This window comes from Coregonus clupeaformis, unplaced genomic scaffold, assembly GCF_020615455.1.
Source record: "Coregonus clupeaformis isolate EN_2021a unplaced genomic scaffold, ASM2061545v1 scaf1353, whole genome shotgun sequence".
NCBI classification, from domain to species: Eukaryota; Metazoa; Chordata; class Actinopteri; order Salmoniformes; family Salmonidae; genus Coregonus; species Coregonus clupeaformis.
This window is the reverse complement of record NW_025534807.1, coordinates 1,298-24,660: the sequence shown is the minus strand read 5'-3', so window position 1 is coordinate 24,660 and position 23,363 is coordinate 1,298. Positions and strand designations below refer to the sequence as shown.

Genomic DNA, 23,363 nt, shown 5'->3' with positions numbered 1-23,363 from the left:
TTAGTCAGAGGAGTGACCTGTGATCTAGCCTCCACCTGTTAGTCAGAGTAGTGACCTGTGATCTAGCCTCCACCTGTTAGTCAGAGGAGTGACCTGTGATCTAGCCTCCCTGTTAGTCAGAGGAGTGACCTGTGATCTAGCCTCCACCTGTTAGTCAGAGGAGTGACCTGTGATCTAGCCTCCACCTGTTAGTCAGAGGAGTGACCTGTGATCTAGCCTCCACCTGTTAGTCAGAGTAGTGACCTGTGATCTAGCCTCCACCTGTTAGTCAGAGGAGTGACCTGTGATCTAGCCTCCACCTGTTAGTCAGAGGAGTGACCTGTGATCTAGCCTCCACCTGTTAGTCAGAGTAGTGACCTGTGATCTAGCCTCCACCTGTTAGTCAGAGGAGTGACCTGTGATCTAGCCTCCACCTGTTAGTCAGGAGGAGTGACCTGTGATCTAGCCTCCACCTGTTAGTCAGAGTAGTGACCTGTGATCTAGCCTGTTAGTCAGAGTAGTGACCTGTGATCTAGCCTCCACCTGTTAGTCAGAGTAGTGACCTGTGATCTAGCCTGTTAGTCAGAGTAGTGACCTGTGATCTAGCCTCCACCTGTTAGTCAGAGGAGTGACCTGTGATCTAGCCTCCACCTGTTAGTCAGAGTAGTGACCTGTGATCTAGCCTCCACCTGTTAGTCAGAGGAGTGACCTGTGATCTAGCCTCCACCTGTTGGGTCAGAGTAGTGACCTGTGATCTAGCCTCCACCTGTTAGTCCAGGAGGAGTGACCTGTGATCTAGCCTCCACCTGTTAGTCAGAGTAGTGACCTGTGATCTAGCCTCCACCTGTTAGTCAGAGGAGTGACCTGTGATCTAGCCTCCACCTGTTAGTCAGAGGAGTGACCTGTGATCTAGCCTCCACCTGTTAGTCAGAGTAGTGACCTGTGATCTAGCCTCCACCTGTTAGTCAGAGTAGTGACCTGTGATCTAGCCTGTTAGTCAGAGTAGTGACCTGTGATCTAGCCTCCACCTGTTAGTCAGAGGAGTGACCTGTGATCTAGCCTCTCCCATGTCCTCTGTCTGCCGACTCTGGGCCCTGGTCCAAAGTAGTGCACTGGAAAGGGTATAGAGTGAGTGCCCTTTGGAGACTCAGTCCCTGACCTCAAAGCGACCTCAAAGCGACCTCTGCTGAACAGCGGTGTTGTGAAGTATTTCCTCATACTCAGTCCCCTGACCTCAACGCGACCTCTGCTGAACAGCGGTGTTGTGAAGTATTTCCTCATACTCAGTCCCTGACCTCAAAGCGACCTCTGCTGAACAGCGGTGTTGTGAAGTATTTCTCTCAGTCCCTGACCTCAAAGCGACCTCTGCTGAACAGCGTGTGTGAAGTGTTCCTCATACTCAGTCCCTGACCTCAACGCGACCTCTGCTGAACAGCGGTGTTGTGAAGTATTTCCTCATACTCAGTCCCTGACCTCAAAGCGACCTCTGCTGAACAGCGGTGTTGTGAAGTATTTCCTCATACTCAGTCCCCTGACCTCAAAGCGACCTCTGCTGAACAGCGGTGTTGTGAAGTATTTCCTCATACTCAGTCCCTGACCTCAAAGCGACCTCTGCTGAACAGCGGTGTTGTAGAAGTATTTCCTCATACTCAGTCCCTGACCTCAAGCGACCTCTGCTGAACAGCGGTGTTGTGAAGTATTTCCTCATACTATTTTCCTACAGAGCAGGTCAGTCATCAGGTGTTTCACGGTCAAGTCATTTAGTGTTTCATGGTATACCAGTACCTCAGTAATATTACCCTATCAAAACCTCATACTTATGATACCAACATATCAGAATACCCGAGTACTGTTTCATATGATAGTACCAATCTAAAGAACCAGCTGGCGACTGTTATAAATGTTTATAAAGTCAGTTTTTCACTGTCATGCCATCTCTCATGTGGCAGCTGTAATCAGCCAGCCACATCACCTTCCAGCCGTCACTCACAGATGTAATCAGCCAGCCACCTCACCTTCTAGCCATCACTCACAGATTTAATCAGCCAGCCACCTCACCTTCCAGCCATCACTCACAGCTGTAATCAGCCAGCCACATCACCTTCCAGCCGTCACTCACAGATGTAATCAGCCAGCCACCTCACCTTCCAGCCATCACTCACAGATTTAATCAGCCAGCCACCTCACCTTCCAGCCATCACTCACAGCTGTAATCAGCCAGCCACATCACCTTCCAGCCGTCACTCACAGATGTAATCAGCCAGCCACCTCACCTTCCAGCCATCACTCACAGATTTAATCAGCCAGCCACATCACCTTCCAGCCATCACTCACAGCTGTAATCAGCCAGCCACCTCACCTTCCAGCCATCACTCACAGCTGTAATCAGCCAGCCACATCACCTTCCAGCCGTCACTCACAGATGTAATCAGCCAGCCACCTCACCTTCCAGCCATCACTCACAGATTTAATCAGCCAGCCACATCACCTTCCAGCCATCACTCACAGCTGTAATCAGCCAGCCACATCACCTTCCAGCCTTCACTCACAGATTTTATCAGCCAGCCACATCACCTTCCAGCCATCACTCACAGCTGTAATCAGCCAGCCACATCACCTTCTAGCCATCACTCACAGCTGTAATCAGCCAGCCACATCAACTTTCAGCCATCACTCACAGCTGTAATCAGCCAGCCACATCACCTTCCAGCCATCACTCACAGCTGTAATCAGCCAGCCACATCACCTTCCAGCCATCACTCACAGCTGTAATCAGCCAGCCACATCACCTTCCAGCCATCACTCACAGCTGTAATCAGCCAGCCACATCACCTTCCAGCCATCACTCACAGCTGTAATCAGCCAGCCACATCACCTTCCAGCCATCACTCACAGCTGTAATCAGCCAGCCACATCACCTTCCAGCCGTCACTCACAGCTGTAATCAGCCAGCCACATCACCTTCCAGTTTTTCAAATAGAATCTAGCAGGGATGGCGGGTGAAGATGCAGAACCTGATGAGTCTTCTGTTGTTACATTGGATACATTGGAGCAGCGCTCAGAGCGAGCAAAGTTGATACATTGTATCATTTAATCTCATTTAATCACAGGCCAGTCAGAGAGGGTGTGTTTATGAGAGAGAGGTGTGTTTATGAGAGAGAGGTGTGTTTATGAGAGAGAGGTGTGTTTATGAGAGAGAGGTGTGTTTATGAGAGAGAGGTGTGTTTATGAGAGAGAGGTGTGTTTATGAGAGAGAGGTGTGTTTATGAGAGAGAGAGGTGTGTTTGAGAGAGAGAGAGGTGTGTTTGAGAGAGAGAGAGGTGTGTTTATGAGAGAGAGGTGTGTTTATGAGAGAGAGGTGTGTTTATGAGAGAGAGGTGTGTTTATGAGAGAGAGAGGTGTGTTTGAGAGAGAGAGAGGTGTGTTTGAGAGAGAGGTGTGTTTGAGAGAGAGGTGTGTTTATGAGAGAGAGGTGTGTTTATGAGAGAGAGAGGTGTGTTTATGAGAGAGGGAGACTGAGAGAGGGAGGGAGACTGTATTATATTATACAGTGAACCGTGTGAAGTTAATTCAATATGTGTTGTATTGAGTAGAAGTGTGAATATCAGTGACAGGTTTTTTGTGTAGCAAATGGGCAGAAGGTTTAATAAAACAGCGTCCGGAGGACAGAGCGAAAAGGATGCTATGCCTGTGATTATCACGCTGAAACAGGAAAGGGCCTTCCCCAAACTGTTGCCACAACGTTGGAAGCACAAAATCGTAGCGTTAAGATTTCCCTTCTCTGGAACTAAGGGGCCTAGCCCGGACCATGAAAAACAACCCCAGACCATTATTCCTCCTCCACCAAACTTTAGAGTTGGCACTATGCATTGGGGCAGGTAGCGTTCTCCTGGCATCCGCCAAACCCAGATTCGTCCATCGGACTGCCAGATGGTGAAGCGTGATTCATCACTCCAGAGAACGTTCCACTGCCCCACAGTCCAATGGCTGTGAGCTTTACACCACTCCAGCTGACGCTTGGCATTGCGCATGGTGATCTTAGGCTTGTGTGCGGCTGCTCTGCCATGGAAACCCATTTCATGAAGCTCCCCGACGGACAGTTTTGTGCTGACATTACTTCCAGAGGCAGTTTGGAACTCGGTAGTGAGTGTTGCAACCGAGGACAGAATATTTTTTACGTGCTACGCGCTTCAGCACTTCGGCGGTCCCGTTTCTGTGAGCTTGTGTTGCCTACTACTTCGCGGCTGAGCCGTTGTTGTTTCTAGATGTTTCCACTGTACACAACAGCACTTCCAGTTGACCGGGGCATCTCTAGCAGGGCTGTTTGAGCTAACTGGGAAGTAACTGGTGGCGGGCCTCCTGTCCCCCATACCAGCAACACTGTGGTTACCTGGCTGGGAACGGGAAGTAACTGGTGGCGGGCCTCCTGTCCCCCATACCAGCAACACTGTGGTTACCTGGCTGGGAACGGGAAGTAACTGGTGGCGGGCCTCTGTCCCCCATACCAGCAACACTGTGGTTACCTGGCTGGGAACGGGAAGTAACTGGTGGCGGGCCTCCTGTCCCCATACCAGCAACACTGTGGTTACCTGGCTGGGAACGGGAAGTAACTGGTGGCGGGCCTCCTGTCCCCCATACCAGCAACACTGTGGTTACCTGGCTGGGAACGGGAAGTAACTGGTGGCGGGCCTCCTGTCCCCCATACCAGCAACACTGTGGTTACCTGGCTGGGAACGGGAAGTAACTGGTGGTGGGCCTCCTGTCCCCCATACCAGCAACACTGTGGTTACCTGGCTGGGAACGGGAAGTAACTGGTGGCGGGCTTCTGTCCCCCCATACCAGCAACACTGTGGTTACCTGGCTGGGAACGGGAAGTAACTGGTGGCGGGCCTCCTGTCCCCCATACCAGCAACACTGTGGTTACCTGGCTGGGAACGGGAAGTAACTGGTGGCGGGCCTCCTGTCCCCCATACCAGCAACACTGTGGTTACCTGGCTGGGAACGGGAAGTAACTGGTGGCGGGCCTCCTGTCCCCCATACCAGCAACACTGTGGTTACCTGGCTGGGAACGGAAGTAACTGGTGGTGGGCCTCCTGTCCCCCCATACCAGCAACACTGTGGTTACCTGGCTGGGAACGGGAAGTAACTGGTGGTGGGCCTCCCTGTCCCCCATACCAGCAACACTGTGGTTACCCGGCTGGGAACGGGAAGTAACTGGTGGCGGGCCTCCTGTCCCCCATACCAGCAACACTGTGGTTACCTGGCTGGGAACGGGAAGTAACTGGTGGCGGGCCTCCTGTCCCCCATACCAGCAACACTGTGGTTACCTGGCTGGGAACGGGAAGTAACTGGTGGTGGGCCTCTCCTGTCCCCATACCAGCAACACTGTGGTTACCTGGCTGGGAACGGGAAGTAACTGGTGGTGGGCCTCCTGTCCCCCATACCAGCAACACTGTGGTTACCTGGCTGGGAACGGGAAGTAACTGGTGGCGGGCCTCCTGTCCCCATACCAGCAACACTGTGGTTACCTGGCTGGGAACGGGAAGTAACTGGTGGCGGGCCTCCTGTCCCCCATACCAGCAACACTGTGGTTACCTGGCTGGGAACGGGAAGTAACTGGTGGCGGGCCTCCTGTCCCCCATACCAGCAACACTGTGGTTACCTGGCTGGGAACGGGAAGTAACTGGTGGCGGGCCTCCTGTCCCCCATACCAGCAACACTGTGGTTACCTGGCTGGGAACGGGAAGTAACTGGTGGCGGGCCTCCTGTCCCCATACCAGCAACACTGTGGTTACCTGGCTGGGAACGGGAAGTAACTGGTGGTGGGCCTCCTGTCCCCCCATACCAGCAACACTGTGGTTACCTGGCTGGGAACGGGAAGTAACTGGTGGTGGGCCTCCTGTCCCCCATACCAGCAACACTGTGGTTACCTGGCTGGGAACGGGAAGTAACTGGTGGCGGGCCTCCTGTCCCCCATACCAGCAACACTGTGGTTACCTGGCTGGGAACGGGAAGTAACTGGTGGCGGGCCTCCTGTCCCCCATACCAGCAACACTGTGGTTACCTGGCTGGGAACGGGAAGTAACTGGTGGCGGGCCTCCTGTCCCCATACCAGCAACACTGTGGTTACCTGGCTGGGAACGGGAAGTAACTGGTGGCGGGCCTCCTGTCCCCCATACCAGCAACACTGTGGTTACCTGGCTGGGAACGGGAAGTAACTGGTGGCGGGCCTCCTGTCCCCCATACCAGCAACACTGTGGTTACCTGGCTGGGAACGGGAAGTAACTGGTGGCGGGCCTCCTGTCCCCCATACCAGCAACACTGTGGTTACCTGGCTGGGAACGGGAAGTAACTGGTGGCGGGCCTCCTGTCCCCCATACCAGCAACACTGTGGTTACCTGGCTGGGAACGGGAAGTAACTGGTGGCGGGCCTCCTGTCCCCCATACCAGCAACACTGTGGTTACCTGGCTGGGAACGGGAAGTAACTGGTGGCGGGCCTCCTGTCCCCCATACCAGCAACACTGTGGTTACCTGGCTGGGAACGGGAAGTAACTGGTGGCGGGCCTCCTGTCCCCCATACCAGCAACACTGTGGTTACCTGGCTGGGAACGGGAAGTAACTGGTGGCGGGCCTCCTGTCCCCCATACCAGCAACACTGTGGTTACCTGGCTGGGAACGGGAAGTAACTGGTGGCGGGCCTCCTGTCCCCATACCAGCAACACTGTGGTTACCTGGCTGGGAACGGGAAGTAACTGGTGGCGGGCCTCCTGTCCCCCATACCAGCAACACTGTGGTTACCTGGCTGGGAACGGGAAGTAACTGGTGGCGGGCTTCCTGTCCCCCATACCAGCAACACTGTGGTTACCTGGCTGGGAACGGGAAGTAACTGGTGGCGGGCCTCCTGTCCCCATACCAGCAACACTGTGGTTACCTGGCTGGGAACGGGAAGTAACTGGTGGCGGGCCTCCTGTCCCCCATACCAGCAACACTGTGGTTACCTGGCTGGGAACGGGAAGTAACTGGTGGCGGGCCTCCTGTCCCCCCCATACCAGCAACACTGTGGTTACCTGGCTGGGAACGGGGAAGTAACTGGTGGCGGGCCTCCTGTCCCCCATACCAGCAACACTGTGGTTACCTGGCTGGGAACGGGAAGTAACTGGTGGCGGGCCTCCTGTCCCCCATACCAGCAACACTGTGGTTACCTGGCTGGGAACGGGAAGTAACTGGTGGCGGGCCTCCTGTCCCCCATACCAGCAACACTGTGGTTACCTGGCTGGGAACGGGAAGTAACTGGTGGCGGGCCTCTGTCCCCCCATACCAGCAACACTGTGGTTACCTGGCTGGGAACGGGAAGTAACTGGTGGCGGGCCTCCTGTCCCCCATACCAGCAACACTGTGGTTACCTGGCTGGGAACGGGAAGTAACTGGTGGCGGGCCTCCTGTCCCCCATACCAGCAACACTGTGGTTACCTGGCTGGGAACGGAAAGTAACTGGTGGCGGGCCTCCTGTCCCCCCATACCAGCAACACTGTGGTTACCTGGCTGGGAACGGGAAGTAACTGGTGGCGGCCTCCTGTCCCCATACCAGCAACACTGTGGGTTACCTGGCTGGGAACGGGAAGTAACTGGTGGGCCTCTGTCCCCCATACCAGCAACACTGTGGTTACCTGGCTGGGAACGGGAAGTAACTGGTGGCGGGCCTCCTGTCCCCCATACCAGCAACACTGTGGTTACCTGGCTGGGAACGGGAAGTAACTGGTGGCGGGCCTCTGTCCCCCATACCAGCAACACTGTGGTTACCTGGCTGGGAACGGAAGTAACTGGTGGCGGGCCTCCTGTCCCCCATACCAGCAACACTGTGGTTACCTGGCTGGGAACGGGAAGTAACTGGTGGCGGGCCTCCTGTCCCCCCATACCAGCAACACTGTGGTTACCTGGCTGGGAACGGGAAGTAACTGTTGGCGGGCCTCTGTCTCCCCCATACCAGCAACACTGTGGTTACCTGGCTGGGAACGGGAAGTAACTGGTGGCGGGCCTCCTGTCCCCCATACCAGCAACACTGTGGTTACCTGGCTGGGAACGGGAAGTAACTGGTGGCGGGCCTCCTGTCCCCCATACCAGCAACACTGTGGTTACCTGGCTGGGAACGGGAAGTAACTGGTGGCGGGCCTCCTGTCCCCCATACCAGCAACACTGTGGTTACCTGGCTGGGAACGGGAAGTAACTGGTGGCGGGCCTCCTGTCCCCCATACCAGCAACACTGTGGTTACCTGGCTGGGAACGGGAAGTAACTGGTGGCGGGCCTCCTGTCCCCCCATACCAGCAACACTGTGGTTACCTGGCTGGGAACGGGAAGTAACTGGTGGCGGGCTCCTGTCCCCCATACCAGCAACACTGTGGTTACCTGGCTGGGAACGGGAAGTAACTGGTGGCGGGCCTCCTGTCCCCCATACCAGCAACACTGTGGTTACCTGGCTGGGAACGGGAAGTAACTGGTGGCGGGCCTCCTGTCCCCCATACCAGCAACACTGTGGTTACCTGGCTGGGAACGGGGAAGTAACTGGTGGCGGGCCTCCTGTCCCCCCATACCAGCAACACTGTGGTTACCTGGCTGGGAACGGGAAGTAACTGGTGGCGGGCCTCCTGTCCCCCCATACCAGCAACACTGTGGTTACCTGGCTGGGAACGGGGAAGTAACTGGTGGCGGGCCTCCTGTCCCCCATACCAGCAACACTGTGGTTACCTGGCTGGGAACGGGAAGTAACTGGTGGCGGGCCTCCTGTCCCCCATACCAGCAACACTGTGGTTACCTGGCTGGGAACGGGAAGTAACTGGTGGCGGGCCTCCTGTCCCCCATACCAGCAACACTGTGGTTACCTGGCTGGGAACGGGGAAGTAACTGGTGGCGGGCTCCTGTCCCCATACCAGCAACACTGTGGTTACCTGGCTGGGAACGGGAAGTAACTGGTGGCGGGCTCCTGTCCCCATACCAGCAACACTGTGGTTACCTGGCTGGGAACGGGAAGTAACTGGTGGTGGGCCTCTGTCCCCCATACCAGCAACACTGTGGTTACCTGGCTGGGAACGGGAAGTAACTGGTGGCGGGCTCCTGTCCCCCATACTAGCAACACTGTGGTTACCTGGCTGGGAACGGGAAGTAACTGGTGGCGGGCCTCTGTCCCCCATACCAGCAACACTGTGGTTACCTGGCTGGGAACGGGAAGTAACTGGTGGCGGGCCTCCTGTCCCCCATACCAGCAACACTGTGGTTACCTGGCTGGGAACGAAGTAACTGGTGGCGGGCCTCTGTCCCCATACCAGCAACACTGTGGTTACCTGGCTGGGAACGGAAGTAACTGGTGGCGGGCCTCCGTCCCCCATACCAGCAACACTGTGGTTACCTGGCTGGGAACGGAAGTAACTGGTGGCGGGCTCCTGTCCCCCATACCAGCAACACTGTGGTTACCTGGCTGGGAACGGGAAGTAACTGGTGGCGGGCTCCTGTCCCCATACCAGCAACACTGTGGTTACCTGGCTGGGAACGGGAAGTAACTGGTGGCGGGCCTCCTGTCCCCCATACCAGCAACACTGTGGTTACCTGGCTGGGAAACGGGAAGTAACTGGTGGCGGGCCTCCTGTCCCCCATACCAGCAACACTGTGGTTACCTGGCTGGGAACGGGAAGTAACTGGTGGCCTCCTGTCCCCCATACCAGCAACACTGTGGTTACCTGGCTGGGAACGGGAAGTAACTGGTGGCGGGCCTCCTGTCCCCCATACCAGCAACACTGTGGTTACCTGGCTGGGAACGGGAAGTAACTGGTGGCGGGCTCCTGTCCCCCATACCAGCAACACTGTGGTTACCTGGCTGGGAACGGGAAGTAACTGGTGGCGGGCCTCCTGTCCCCCATACCAGCAACACTGTGGTTACCTGGCTGGGAACGGGAAGTAACTGGTGGCGGGCCTCCTGTCCCCCATACCAGCAACACTGTGGTTACCTGGCTGGGAACGGGAAGTAACTGGTGGCGGGCCTCCTGTCCCCCATACCAGCAACACTGTGGTTACCTGGCTGGGAACGGGAAGTAACTGGTGGCGGGCTCTCCTGTCCCCCATACCAGCAACACTGTGGTTACCTGGCTGGGAACGGGAAGTAACTGGTGGCGGGCCTCTGTCCCCCATACCAGCAACACTGTGGTTACCTGGCTGGGAACGGGAAGTAACTGGTGGCGGGCCTCCTGTCCCCCACCAGCAACACTGTGGTTACCTGGCTGGGAACGGGAAGTAACTGGTGGCGGGCCTCCTGTCCCCCATACCAGCAACACTGTGGTTACCTGGCTGGGAACGGGAAGTAACTGGTGGCGGGCTCCTGTCCCCCATACCAGCAACACTGTGGTTACCTGGCTGGGAACGGAAGTAACTGGTGGCGGGCCTCCTGTCCCCCAACCAGCAACACTGTGGTTACCTGGCTGGGAACGGGAAGTAACTGGTGGCGGGCCTCCTGTCCCCATACCAGCAACACTGTGGTTACCTGGCTGGGAACGGGAAGTAACTGGTGGCCGGGCCTCTGTCCCCCATACCAGCAACACTGTGGTTACCTGGCTGGGAACGGGAAGTAACTGGTGGCGGGCCTCTGTCCCCCATACCAGCAACACTGTGGTTACCTGGCTGGGAACGAAGTAACTGGTGGCGGGCCTCCTGTCCCCCATACCAGCAACACTGTGGTTACCTGGCTGGGAACGGGAAGTAACTGGTGGCGGGCCTCCTGTCCCCCATACCAGCAACACTGTGGTTACCTGGCTGGGAACGGGAAGTAACTGGTGGCGGGCCTCTGTCCCCCATACCAGCAACACTGTGGTTACCTGGCTGGGAACGGGAAGTAACTGGTGGCGGGCCTCCTGTCCCCCATACCAGCAACACTGTGGTTACCTGGCTGGGAACGGGAAGTAACTGGTGGCGGGCCTCCTGTCCCCCACTACCAGCAACACTGTGGTTACCTGGCTGGGAACGGGAAGTAACTGGTGGCGGCCCTCCTGTCCCCATACCAGCAACACTGTGGTTACCTGGCTGGGAACGGGAAGTAACTGGTGGCGGGCCTCCTGTCCCCCATACCAGCAACACTGTGGTTACCTGGCTGGGAACGGGAAGTAACTGGTGGCGGGCCTCTGTCCCCCATACCAGCAACACTGTGGTTACCTGGCTGGGAACGGGAAGTAACTGGTGGCGGGCCTCCTGTCCCCCATACCAGCAACACTGTGGTTACCTGGCTGGGAACGGGAAGTAACTGGTGGCGGGCCTCCTGTCCCCCCATACCAGCAACACTGTGGTTACCTGGCTGGGAACGGGAAGTAACTGGTGGCGGGCTCTCCTGTCCCCATACCAGCAACACTGTGGTTACCTGGCTGGGAACGGGAAGTAACTGGTGGCGGGCCTCCTGTCCCCCATCCAGCAACACTGTGGTTACCTGGCTGGGAACGGAAGTAACTGGTGGCGGGCCTCCTGTCCCCCATACCAGCAACACTGTGGTTACCTGGCTGGGAACGGGAAGTAACTGGTGGCGGGCCTCCTGTCCCCCCATACCAGCAACACTGTGGTTACCTGGCTGGGAACGGGAAGTAACTGGTGGCGGGCCTCTGTCCCCCCATACCAGCAACACTGTGATACCTGGCTGGGAACGGGAAGTAACTGGTGGCGGGCTCTGTCCCCCATACCAGCAACACTGTGGTTAACCCGGCTGGGAACGGGAAGCAACTGGTGGCGGGCCTCCTGTCCCCCATACCAGCAACACTGTGGTTACCTGGCTGGGAACGGGAAGTAACTGGTGGCGGGCCTCCTGTCCCCCATACCAGCAACACTGTGGTTACCTGGCTGGGAACGGGAAGTAACTGGTGGCGGGCTTCCTGTCCCCCCATACCAGCAACACTGTGGTTACCTGGCTGGGAACGGGAAGCAACTGGTGGCGGGCTCTGTCCCCAATACCAGCAACACTGTGGTTACCTGGCTGGGAACGGGAAGTAACTGGTGGCGGGCTCCTGTCCCCCATACCAGCAACACTGTGGTTACCTGGCTGGGAACGGGAAGTAACTGGTGGCGGGCTCCTGTCCCCCATACCAGCAACACTGTGGTTACCTGGCTGGGAACGGGAAGTAACTGGTGGCGGGCTCCTGTCCCCCATACCAGCAACACTGTGGTTACCTGGCTGGGAACGGGAAGCAACTGGTGGCGGGCCTCTGTCCCCCTATACCAGCAACACTGTGGTTACCTGGCTGGGAACGGGAAGTAACCGGTGGCGGGCTCCCTGTCCCCCCATACCAGCAACACTGTGGTTACCTGGCTGGGAACGGGAAGTAACTGGTGGCGGGCCTGTCCCCCATACCAGCAACACTGTGGTTACCTGGCTGGGAACGGGAAGTAACTGGTGGCGGGCCTCCTGTCCCCCATACCAGCAACACTGTGGTTACCTGGCTGGGAACGGGAAGTAACTGGTGGCGGGCCTCCTGTCATACCAGCAACACTGTGGTTACCTGGCTGGGAACGGGAAGTAACTGGTGGCGCCTCCTGTCCCCCCATACCAGCAACACTGTGGTTACCTGGCTGGGAACGGGAAGTAACTGGTGGCGGGCCTCTGTCCCCCATACCAGCAACACTGTGGTTACCTGGCTGGGAACGGGAAGTAACTGGTGGCGGGGGTCTTCTCTGTCCCCCATACCAGCAACACTGTGGTTACCTGGCTGGGAACGGGAAGTAACTGGTGGCGGGCCCCCTGTCCCCCATACCAGCAACACTGTGGTTACCTGGCTGGGAACGGGAAGTAACTGGTGGCGGGCCTCCTGTCCCCCCATACCAGCAACACTGTGGTTACCTGGCTGGGAACGGGAAGTAACTGGTGGCGGGCCTCTGTCCCCCATACCAGCAACACTGGGTTACCTGGCTGGGAACGGGAAGTAACTGGTGGCGGGCCTCCTGTCCCCCATACCAGCAACACTGTGGTTACCTGGCTGGGAACGGGAAGTAACTGGTGGCGGGCCTCCTGTCCCCCATCCAGCAACACTGTGGTTACTGGCTGGGAGCGGGAAGACTGGTGGCGGGCTCTCCCACCAGCAACACTGTGGTTACCTGGCTGGGAACGGGAAGTAACTGGTGGCCTTGTCCCCCATACCAGCAACACTGTGGTTACCTGGCTGGGAACGGAAGTAACTGGTGGCGGCCTCCTGTCCCCCATACCAGCAACACTGTGGTTACCTGGCTGGGAACGGGGAAGTAACTGGTGGCGGGTTTCTGTCCCCCATACCAGCAACACTGTGGTTACCTGGCTGGGAACGGGAAGTAACTGGTGGCGGGCTTCCTGTCCCCCATACCAGCAACACTGTGGTTACCTGGCTGGGAACGAAGTAACTGGTGGCGGGCCTCCTGTCCAATACCAGCAACACTGTGGTTACCTGGCTGGGAACGGGAAGTAACTGGTGGCGGGCCTCCTGTCCCCAATACCAGCAACACTGTGGTTACCTGGCTGGGAACGGGAAGTAACTGGTGGCGGGCCTCCTGTCCCCCATACCAGCAACACTGTGGTTACCTGGCTGGGAACGGAAGTAACTGGTGGCGGGCCTCCTGTCCCCCATACCAGCAACACTGTGGCTACCTGGCTGGGAACGGGAAGTAACTGGTGGCGGGCCTCTGTCCCCATACCAGCAACACTGTGGTTACCTGGCTGGGAACGGGAAGTAACTGGTGGCGGGCCTCCTGTCCCCCATACCAGCAACACTGTGGTTACCTGGCTGGGAACGGGAAGTAACTGGTGGCGGGCCTCCTGTCCCCATACCAGCAACACTGTGGTTACCTGGCTGGGAACGGGAAGTAACTGGTGGCGGGCCTCTGTCCCCCATACCAGCAACACTGTGGTTACCTGGCTGGGAACGGAAGTAACTGGTGGCGGGCCTCCTGTCCCCCTATGACCAGCAACACTGTGGTTACCTGGCTGGGAACGGAAGCAACTGGTGTCGGCTGTCCCCCATACCAGCAACACTGTGGTTACTGGCTGGGAACGGGAAGTAACTGGTGGCGGGCCTCCTGTCCCCCATACCAGCAACACTGGGTTACCTGGCTGGGAACGGAAGTAACTGGTGGCGGGCCTGTCCCCCATACCAGCAACACTGTGGTTACCTGGCTGGGAACGGGAAGTAACTGGTGGCGCCTCTGTCCCCCATACCAGCAACACTGTGGTTACCTGGCTGGGAACGGGAAGTAACTGGTGGCGGGCCTTCTGTCCCTTCTATACCAGCAACACTGTGGTTACCTGGCTGGGAACGGGAAGTAACTGGTGGCGGGCCTCCTGTCCCCCATACCAGCAACACTGTGGTTACCTGGCTGGGAACGGAAGTAACTCGGGTATGGCTGTCCCCCATACAGCAACACTGTGGCTCCTGGCTGGGAACGGGAAGTAACTGGTGGCGCTTGTCCCCATACCAGCAACACTGTGGTTACCTGGCTGGGAACGGAAGTAACTGGTGGCGCCTTCCATACCAGCAACACCGTGGTTACCTGGCCGGGAACGGAAGTACTGGTGGCGGGCCTTGTCTCCCATACCAGCAACACTGTGGTTACCTGGCTGGGAACGGGAAGTAACTGGTGGCGGGCTCCCGTCTCCCTACCAGCAACACTGTGGTTACCTGGCTGGGAACGGGAAGTAACTGGTGGCGGTGCCTCTGTCCCATACCAGCAACACTGTGGTTACCTGGCTGGGAACGGGAAGTAACTGGTGGCGGGCCTCCTGTCCCATACCAGCAACACTGTGGTTACCTGGCTGGGAACGGGAAGTAACTGGTGGCGGGCCTCCTGTCCCCATACCAGCAACACTGTGGTTACCTGGCTGGGAACGGGAAGTAACTGGTGGCGGCTCTGTCCCCCATACCAGCAACACTGTGGTTACCTGGCTGGGAACGGGAAGCAACTGGTGGCGGGCTCCTGTCCCCCATACCAGCAACACTGTGGTTACCTGGCTGGGAACGGGAAGTAATCTGGTGTGGGCCTTCTGTCTCCCCCATACCAGCAACACTGTGGTTACCTGGCTGGGAACGTAAAGTAACTGGTGGCGGGCCTCCTGTCCCCATACCAGCAACACTGTGGTTACCTGCTGGGAACGAGAAACAGCTCCCCTCCCTCTCAGAGAACCTGCTCTTTTCATTGGCTCACTGTTTTCTGCTCTAACCTCCCTGACCTCTAACACCTCAGCACTGTGTTGGTCCCAGTAGTCTGGCTCTGGGTGGTGTTGCTGTCTGTCTGTCTGGCTCTGGGTGGTAGTTGCTGTCTGGCTCTGGGTGGTGTTGTGTCTGTTGGCTCTGGGTGGTGTTGCTGTCTGTCTGGCTGGCTCTGGGTGGTGTTGCTGTTGTCTGGCTGGCTCTGGGTAGTGTTGCTGTCTGGCTCTGGGTGGTGTTGCTGTTTGTCTGTTGTTGCTGGCTTGGGTGGTGTTGCTGTCTGTCTGGCTGGCTCTGGGTGGTGTTGCTGTCTGTCTGTCTGGCTCTGGGTGGTGTTGCTGTTGTCTGGCTGGCTCTGGGTGGTGTTGCTGTCTGTTGTTGGCTCTGGGTGGTGTTGCTGTCGTCTGTCTGGCTCTGGGTAGTGTTGTGTCTGGCTCTGGGTGGTGTTGCTGTCTGTCTGTCTGTCTGGCTGGCTCTGGGTGGTGTTGCTGTCTGTCTGGCTGGCTTGGGTGGTGTTGCTGTCTGTCTGGCTGGCTCTGCGTAGTGCTGCTGGGTCTGGCTCTGGGTGGTGCTGTTGTTGGTGTTGGTGGTTGGTGAGGTCTGTCTGTTGGTCTGGGTGGTGTTGCTGTTGTTGTTGGCTGGCTCTGGGTGGTGTTGCTGTCTGTTCTGGGTGGTGTTGCTGTTGTCTGTCTGGCTTGGGTAGTGTTGCTGTCTGGCTCTGGGTGGTGTTGCTGTCTGTCTGTCTGTCTGGCTGGCTCTGGGTGGTGTTGCTGTCTGTCTGGCTGGCTCTGGGTGGTGTTGTGTCTGTCTGGCTGGCTCTGGGTGGTGTTGCTGTCTGTCTGTCTGGTTGGGGTGGTGTTGCTGTCTGTCTGTCTGTCTGGCTCTGGGTGGTGTTGCTGTCTGTCTGTCTGGCTCTGGGTGGTGTTGCTGCTGTCTGGCTGGCTCTGGGTGGTGTTGTGTCTGTCTGGCTGCTCTGGGTGGTGTTGCTGTCTGTCTGGTCTGGCTCTGGGTGGTAGTTGCTGTCTGTCTGGCTGGCTCTGGGTGGTGTTGCTGTCTGTCTGGCTGCCTCTGGGTGGTTTTTGGCTGTCTGGCTCTGGGTGGTGTTGTGTCTGTCTGGCTGGCTCTGGGTGGTGTTGCTGTCTGTCTGGCTCTGGGTGGTGTTGCTGTCTGTCTGTCGGGCTCTGGGTGGTGTTGTGTCCGTCTGTTGTCTGGCTCTGGGTGGTGTTGCTCGCCTGGCTTGGGTGGTGTTGTGTCTGTTGGCTGGCTCTGGGTGGTGTTGCTGTTGTTGTCTGGCTCTGGGTGGTGTTGCTGTCTGTCTGTCTGGCTTGGGTGGTGTTGCTGTTGTCTGTCTGGCTCTGGGTGGTGTTGCTGTTGTCTGTCTGGTCTGGGTGGTGTTGCTAGTCTGTCTGTCTGGCTCTGGGGGTGGTGTTGCTGTCTGTCTGTTGGCTCTGGGTGGTGTTGCTGTCTGTCTGTTGGCTCTGGGTGGTGTTGCAGTGTCTGTCTGTCTGGCTCTGGGTGGTGTTGCTGTCTGTCTGTCTGGCTCTGTAGGTCCTGTAGTGTCTCTTAGGCTTGGGCGGCATACCGTATATAGCCGTATAACCGGGTATTTGGAAAAAGCCACAGGATGGTTTTTCAATATCGCTGAAACTATTTATTTGAAGTTTTTTTAATAAATTGTAATATTTGTAGCTACATTAAGTAAATACCTGCAGTCAACTTGTGCAATAAGTTAGGTGAAATTAAGAATGCATTGTTCTTTATCCCCAGTCACACTATTATGAAGTTTACGTAATCCCCCTGTCACAATATTATGAAGTTTACGTAATCCCCAGTCACACTATTATGAAGTTTACGGTAATCCAGTCACATGGTGTTTGTTTACAAGCACCCAACGAGGAGATACCGGAGCCTTGGGAGTCACTCCCTGTTGTGCAGCATGGGCCAGGTGATCTAATCACAGGATGGAATTCACAACTAAATGTTTGCCAGCTAGATATCTTATAACTATACAGAAGAAAAATATAAACGCAACAATTTCAACGATTTTTACTGAGTAACAGTTCATATACAGTGGTGTGAAAAAGTGTTTGCCCCCTTCCTGATTTCTTATTTGTTTGCATGTTTGTCACACTTAAATGTTTCAGATCATCAAACAAATTTTTAATATTAGTCAAAGATAACACAAGTAAACACAAAATGCAAGTTTTGAAATGAAGGTTGTTAATTAAGGAAAACTAAATCCAAACCCACATGGCCCTGTGTGAAAAAGTGTTTGCCCCATACAACCTAATAACTGGTTGGGCCACCCTTAGCAGCAGCAACTGCAATCAAGCGTTTGTGATATCTTGCAATGAGTCTTTTACAACGCTGTGGAGGAATTTTGGCCCACTCATCTTTTGCAGAATTGTTGTAATTCAGCCACATTGGAGGCTTTTTTGAGCATGAACTGCCTTTTTTAAGGTCATGCCACAGCATCTCAATAGGATTCAGGTCAGACTTGACTAGCCACCCCAAAGTCTTCATTTTTGTTTTTCTTCAGCCATTCAGAGGTGGACTTGCTGGTGTGTTTTGGATCATTGTCCTGCTGCAGAACCCAAGTTCGCTTCAGCTTGGAGGTCATGAACAGATGGCCGGACATTCTCCTTCAGGATTTTTTTTTGGTGGAACCATGGAATTCTGCTGTCTATTTATCACAGCAAGTCTTCCAGGTCCTGAAGCAGCAAAACAGGCCCATATTTTACTGTTGGTATGATATTTTTTTCTGGAAATGCGGTGTTACTTTTTACGCCAGATGTAATGGGACACACACCTCCCAAAAAGTTCAACTTTTGTCTCGCCAGTCCACAGAGTATTTTCCCAAAGGTCTTGGGGATCATCAAGATGTTTTTCTGGCAAAAAAATAGACGAGTGATGTTATTTTTTTGCTCAGCAGTGGTTTTCATCTTGGAACTCACTTGCCCACTCTCTTTCTTATGGTGGAGTCAAGCAACACTGACCTTAACTGGGAGTGCAAGTGGGGCCTGCAGCTCTTTTGGATGTTGTTGTGGGTTCTTTTGTGACCTCTTGGATGAGTCAGCCGCTGCAATCTTGGGGTAATTTTTGGTCGAGCCGGCCACTCTGGGAAGGTTCACCACTGTTCCATGCTTTCGCCATTTGTGGATAATGGCTCTCACTGTGGTTCGCTGGAGTCCCAAAGCTTTAAAATGGCTTTATAACCTTTTCCAGACTGATGGATCTCAATTATTTTCTTTCTCATTTGTTCCTGAATTTCTTTGGATCTCAGCATGATGTCTAGCTTTTGAGGATCTTTTTGGTCTACTTCACTTTGGCAGGAAGGTCCTAGTTAAGTGATCCTTGATTAGAGAAACAGGTGAGGCAGCAATCAGGCCTGGGTGTGGCTAGAGGAATTGAACTCAGGTGCGATAAACCACAGCTGAGTTCTGTTGTAACGGGGCAAACCCTTTTTTCCACAGGGCCATGTGTGGGTTTGGATTTGGTTTTCCTTTAATAATAACAACCTTCATTTCAAAACTGCATTTTGTGTTTACTTGTGTTATCTTTGACTAATATAAAAATTAGTTTGATGATCTGAAACATTTAAGTGTGGCAAACAAAATAACAAATCAGGAAGGGGGGCAAACACTTTTTCACACACTGTAAGGAAATCGGCCGATTGGAAATAAATTCGATTAGGCCCTAATCTATGGATTTCACAGGACTGGGCAGGGGCCCTGGAACCCACTGGGGAGCCAGGCCCAGCCAATCAGAATGAGTTTCTCTGCACAAAAGGGTTTTATTATAGACAGAAATACTCCTCAAGTTTCATCAGCTGTCCGGGTGGCTGGCCTCAGGATTTCGGACCACTGTATTTTTTGTTCATTCAAATTGCTGGCTAATATTCGTTTTGTATGTGTAGCAAACTGTGAGGAGCATTTTTTTGTTTGTTATTTGTATAGTTTAGGTCAGAACCGCCCGTGTTTTATTGGGGTTACGAATATCCAGTATGGCACAAGGTCGCTATGAAGGTATGACAACCCGCATACTGCCCAAGCCTAGTTTTGTAGGTCCAAGTAGTCTCTCTGTAGGTCCAGTAGTTTTGTAGGTCCAGTAGTCTCTCTGTAGGTCTAGTAGCCTCTCTGGCAGGTCCAGTAGTCTCTCTGCCGGTCCAGTAGCTCTCTATAGGTCCCGTAGAGTCTCTTGCGGTCCCAGTAGTTCTCTGTAGGCCCTGTAGTCTCTCTGCAGGTCCAGTAGTCTCTCTGTAGGCCCAGTAGTCTCTCTGCCGGGTCCAGTAGTCTCTCTATAGGTCCAGTAGTCTCTCTGTAGGTCCAGTAGCCTCTCTGTAGGTCCCGTAGCGTCTCTGCAGGTCCCGTGAAGTCTCTTGTAGGTCCCGTAGAGTCTCTCTGCCGTCCAGTAGTCTCTCTGTAGGTCCTGTAGTCTCTCTGCAGGTCAGCGTCTCTTGCAGGTCCAGTAGTCTCTCTGCAGGTCCAGTAGTCTCTCTGTAGGTCCAGTAGTCTCTCTGTAGGTCCAGTAGTCTCTCTGCCGGTCCAGTAGTCTCTCTGTCAGGCTCTGTGTGTAGAGGAGGAGGAGTTGTGGAGGTGACCCACTAAAAGAGGTTCCCCCTGGGACGGACGGACCGACTGACCGACCGGAACAGGCTAGTATAATGGAGCTGAGCCCAGCCAAGCCTGGTTGAATGGTATTATGTGGGCCAGGGCTGTGACAGCTGAGCTCCTGTGTGTGCGGGTGTGTGAGGAGAGAGGTGTGTGTGTCTTGTACCTGGTGCCCTTGAGGCCCCTCAGGGCCCCTGATGTAGGGGTGAACCAGAGTTCAGCTCCTGGGTTCAGCAGGCCAGTTCACATGTCTCTAGGGAATCTATTGACTTCTCAAATGTAGAGTTCTCCAAGAGGTTGTTTTAAGGTTTTTAGGTGATCATGCACGAGTGCCTTAATCTTAACGCGACACTGTTTTGATTTCATTTATTCTCACTGTAAAGTGTTTTGAGATCTTGGGTTATATGCACTTTATATAAAGGTTGACTTGACATATCCCCTGACAGAATACATATAGCTTCTGTGGGCTTATCAGTGTGATTGACTGTTACTGTCTTCTGTCCCTGCTCCAGTGTTTGCCAGCTCAGAGCCTGTTACATGTTTCTTCCCTGCTCCAGTGTTTGCCAGCTCAGAGCCTGTTACTGTCCTCTTGTCCCTGCTCCAGTGTTTGCCAGCTCAGACCCTGTTACTGTCTTTTTGTCCCTGCTCCAGTGTTTGCCAGCTCAGAGACCGTTACTGTCTTCTGTCCCTGCTCCAGTGTTTGCTGGCTCAGAGCCTGTTACTGCCTTCTGGTCCCTGCTCCAGTGTTTGCCAGCTCAGAGTCTGATGTTTTGTCCCTGCTCCAGTGTTTGCCAGCTCAGAGCCTGCTATACTGCCTCCTTGTCCCTGCTCTAGTGTTTGCCAGCCCAGAGCCTGTTACTGCCCTCTGTCCCTGCTCCAGTGTTTGCCAGCTCAGAGCCTGTTACTGTCTTCTTGTCCCTGCTCCAGTGTTTGCCAGCTGAGAGCCTGTTACTGTTTCTGTCCCTGCTCCAGTGTTTGCCAGCTCTGGTGAGCCTGTTACTGTCTTCTGTCCCTGCTCCAGTGTTTGCCAGCTCAGAGCCTGTTACTGTCTTCTGTCCCTGCTCCAGTGTTTGCCAGCTCAGAGCCTACATGTCTTCTGTCCCTGTTCCAGTGTTTGCTAGCTCAGAGCCTGTGCCAGGATGGGCAGGGGGACACTTTACAGCTGGCATTCACCACCTCCACAGGTAAACAGCACCACCACTCATCCTACGGCCTACTTTCCCCTCTCCTCCGAACAGGTAAACAGCACCACCACTCATCCTACGGCCTACTTTCCTCTCCTCTGGCTGACTCCTCACCTCTCCTCCTTAGACCCAGGCCAGCACACCTCTCCTCTGACCCAGTAGCACACCTCTCCTCTGACCCAGTAACACACCTCTCCTCTGACCCAGGCCAGCACACCTCTCCCCTGACCCAGCAGCAGCACCTCCTCTGGCTGACTCCTCACCTCTCCTCCCTAGACCCAGGCCAAGCACACCTCTCCTCTGACCCAGTAGCACACCTCTACTCTGACCCAGTAGCACACCTCTCCTCTGACCCAGTAGCACACCTCTCCTCTGACCCAGGCCAGCACACCTCTCCTCTGACCCCAGTAGCACACCTCTCCTCTGACCCAGGCCAGCACACACCTTTCTGACCCAGGCCAGCACACCTCTGCCTCTGACCCAGGCCAGCACACCTCTCCTCTGACCCCAGGCCAGCACACCTCCCCTCTTCCAAGACCCAGGCCAGCACACCCCCCCTCTGACCCAGTAACACACTCCTCTCCTCTGACCCAGGCCGGCACACCTCTCCTCTGACCCAGCAACACACCTCTCCTCTGACCCAGTAGCACACCTCTCCTCTGACCCAGTAACACATCCACCCCTCTCTCTGACCCAGTAACACACCTCTCCTCTGACCCCAGCAGCACACACCTTCCTCTGGACCCAGTAACACACCTCTCCTCTGACCCATAGTAGCACACCTTCCTCCTCTGGACCCAGTAACACACCCCTCCTCTGACCCAGTAACACACCCCTCCTCTGACCCAGTAACACACCTCACCTCGGACCCAGTAACACACATCTCCTCTCCTGACCCAGTAACACACCTCTCCTCTGACCCAGTAACACACCTCTCCTCTGACCCAGTAACACACCTCTCCTCTGACCCAGTAACACACCTCACCTCTGACCCAGCAACACACATCTCCTCTGGCACCCAGTAACACACATCTCCTCTGACCCAGTAACACACCTCTCCTCTGACCCAGTAGCACACCCTCCTCTGGACCCCAGTAGCACACCTCTCCTCTGACCCAGCAACACACCTCTCCCCTTCTGACCCAGTGACACACCTCTCCTCTGACCCAGCAGCACACCCCTCCTCTGACCCCAGTAACACACACCTCTCCTCTGACCCAGCAACACACCTCCTTCCTCTGACCCAGTAACACACCTCTCCTCTGACCCCAGTAACACAACTCTCTTGACCCCAGTAACACTCCTCTCCTCTGACCCAGTAGCACACTCCTCTCCCTCTGACCCAGCAGCACACCCCTCCTCTGACCCAGTAACACACCTCTCCTCTGACCCAGTAGCACAACTCTCCTCTGACCCAGTAGCACACCTCTCCTCTGACCCAGTAACACACCTCTCCTCTGACCCAGTAGCACAACTCTCCTCTGACCCAGTAGCACACCTCTCCTTCTGACCCAGTAACACACCTCTCCTTGACCCAGTAGCACACCTCTCTCCTCTGACCCAGTGACACACTGTCCCTGTAGGTCAGGATTAGCCCTGCATTACCCTGGCTCCAAGTCAACTGTTATGGATCCATTAAGCCATTACCAGTCAGCTATCAGCTCTGTCTTACTCTCTTAGTGCTGGATGTGACTTGGTAGATCTGGGCCTCAGGTCCAGCAGGGTCTGGCCTGGTCCAGTAATGGGTCAGGTTAGGTACAGGTTAGATCTGGTCCAGTAATGGGTCAGGTTAGGTGCAAAGGTCATTTCCACTTTGCTTCTTCATATAAACCCACCAGTGTTCTATGATTCCACTATTAGTTTGTGTGTCTTTACTGTCTGCAAACAGCTACTTTGTCTTAGCAAGTTGTAGCTAAAATCAATTGTGTTAGCCGCTAATCGCTAGTTAGCTGGCTAAATGGACTAAGAGTCAGCGCAAACGCAGCTATCTAATACAGCCGGATACTAGCGCTGGTGTAGGCCTCTGCTTCAGCCATGTTGATTTAGCAACGAGCACCTTCCGAATCAGAGTAGGCAAAGCATGAATATGTACGGCTAGGGCTACATGACGCCAAAGACTGGGGATGAGTTCAAACGTCCACTCAGGCCTTTTTACCATTGAAGAAAAATTGTAATTTCCAGTCTACTTAACTGGGTGTGTCTCCTATAGACACCAATGCAATAGCAGCTGGGACTGGTCTGCGTAGCTCATTGACTTTCATTGAACTAGAAAAAAAAACTGAAAATACCAGCGAGTGGATGTACCTGGTTTCTCTTCTGTCTCTGATTGGAAGGAAGAGAAAACCTGTACAATCTAATAGAGTACCACAGTATGAGTCATACATCATCAAAACCTAGCGGCGT

The 23,363-nt window shown here is 55.0% G+C and overlaps 1 pseudogene; it reads left to right on the top strand.

The window, feature by feature from the left end:
• Positions 1–21,527, top strand: part of LOC123486922 — a 115,911-nt pseudogene extending 94,384 nt beyond the window's left edge.
• Positions 21,528–23,363: the final 1,836 nt, after the last annotated feature.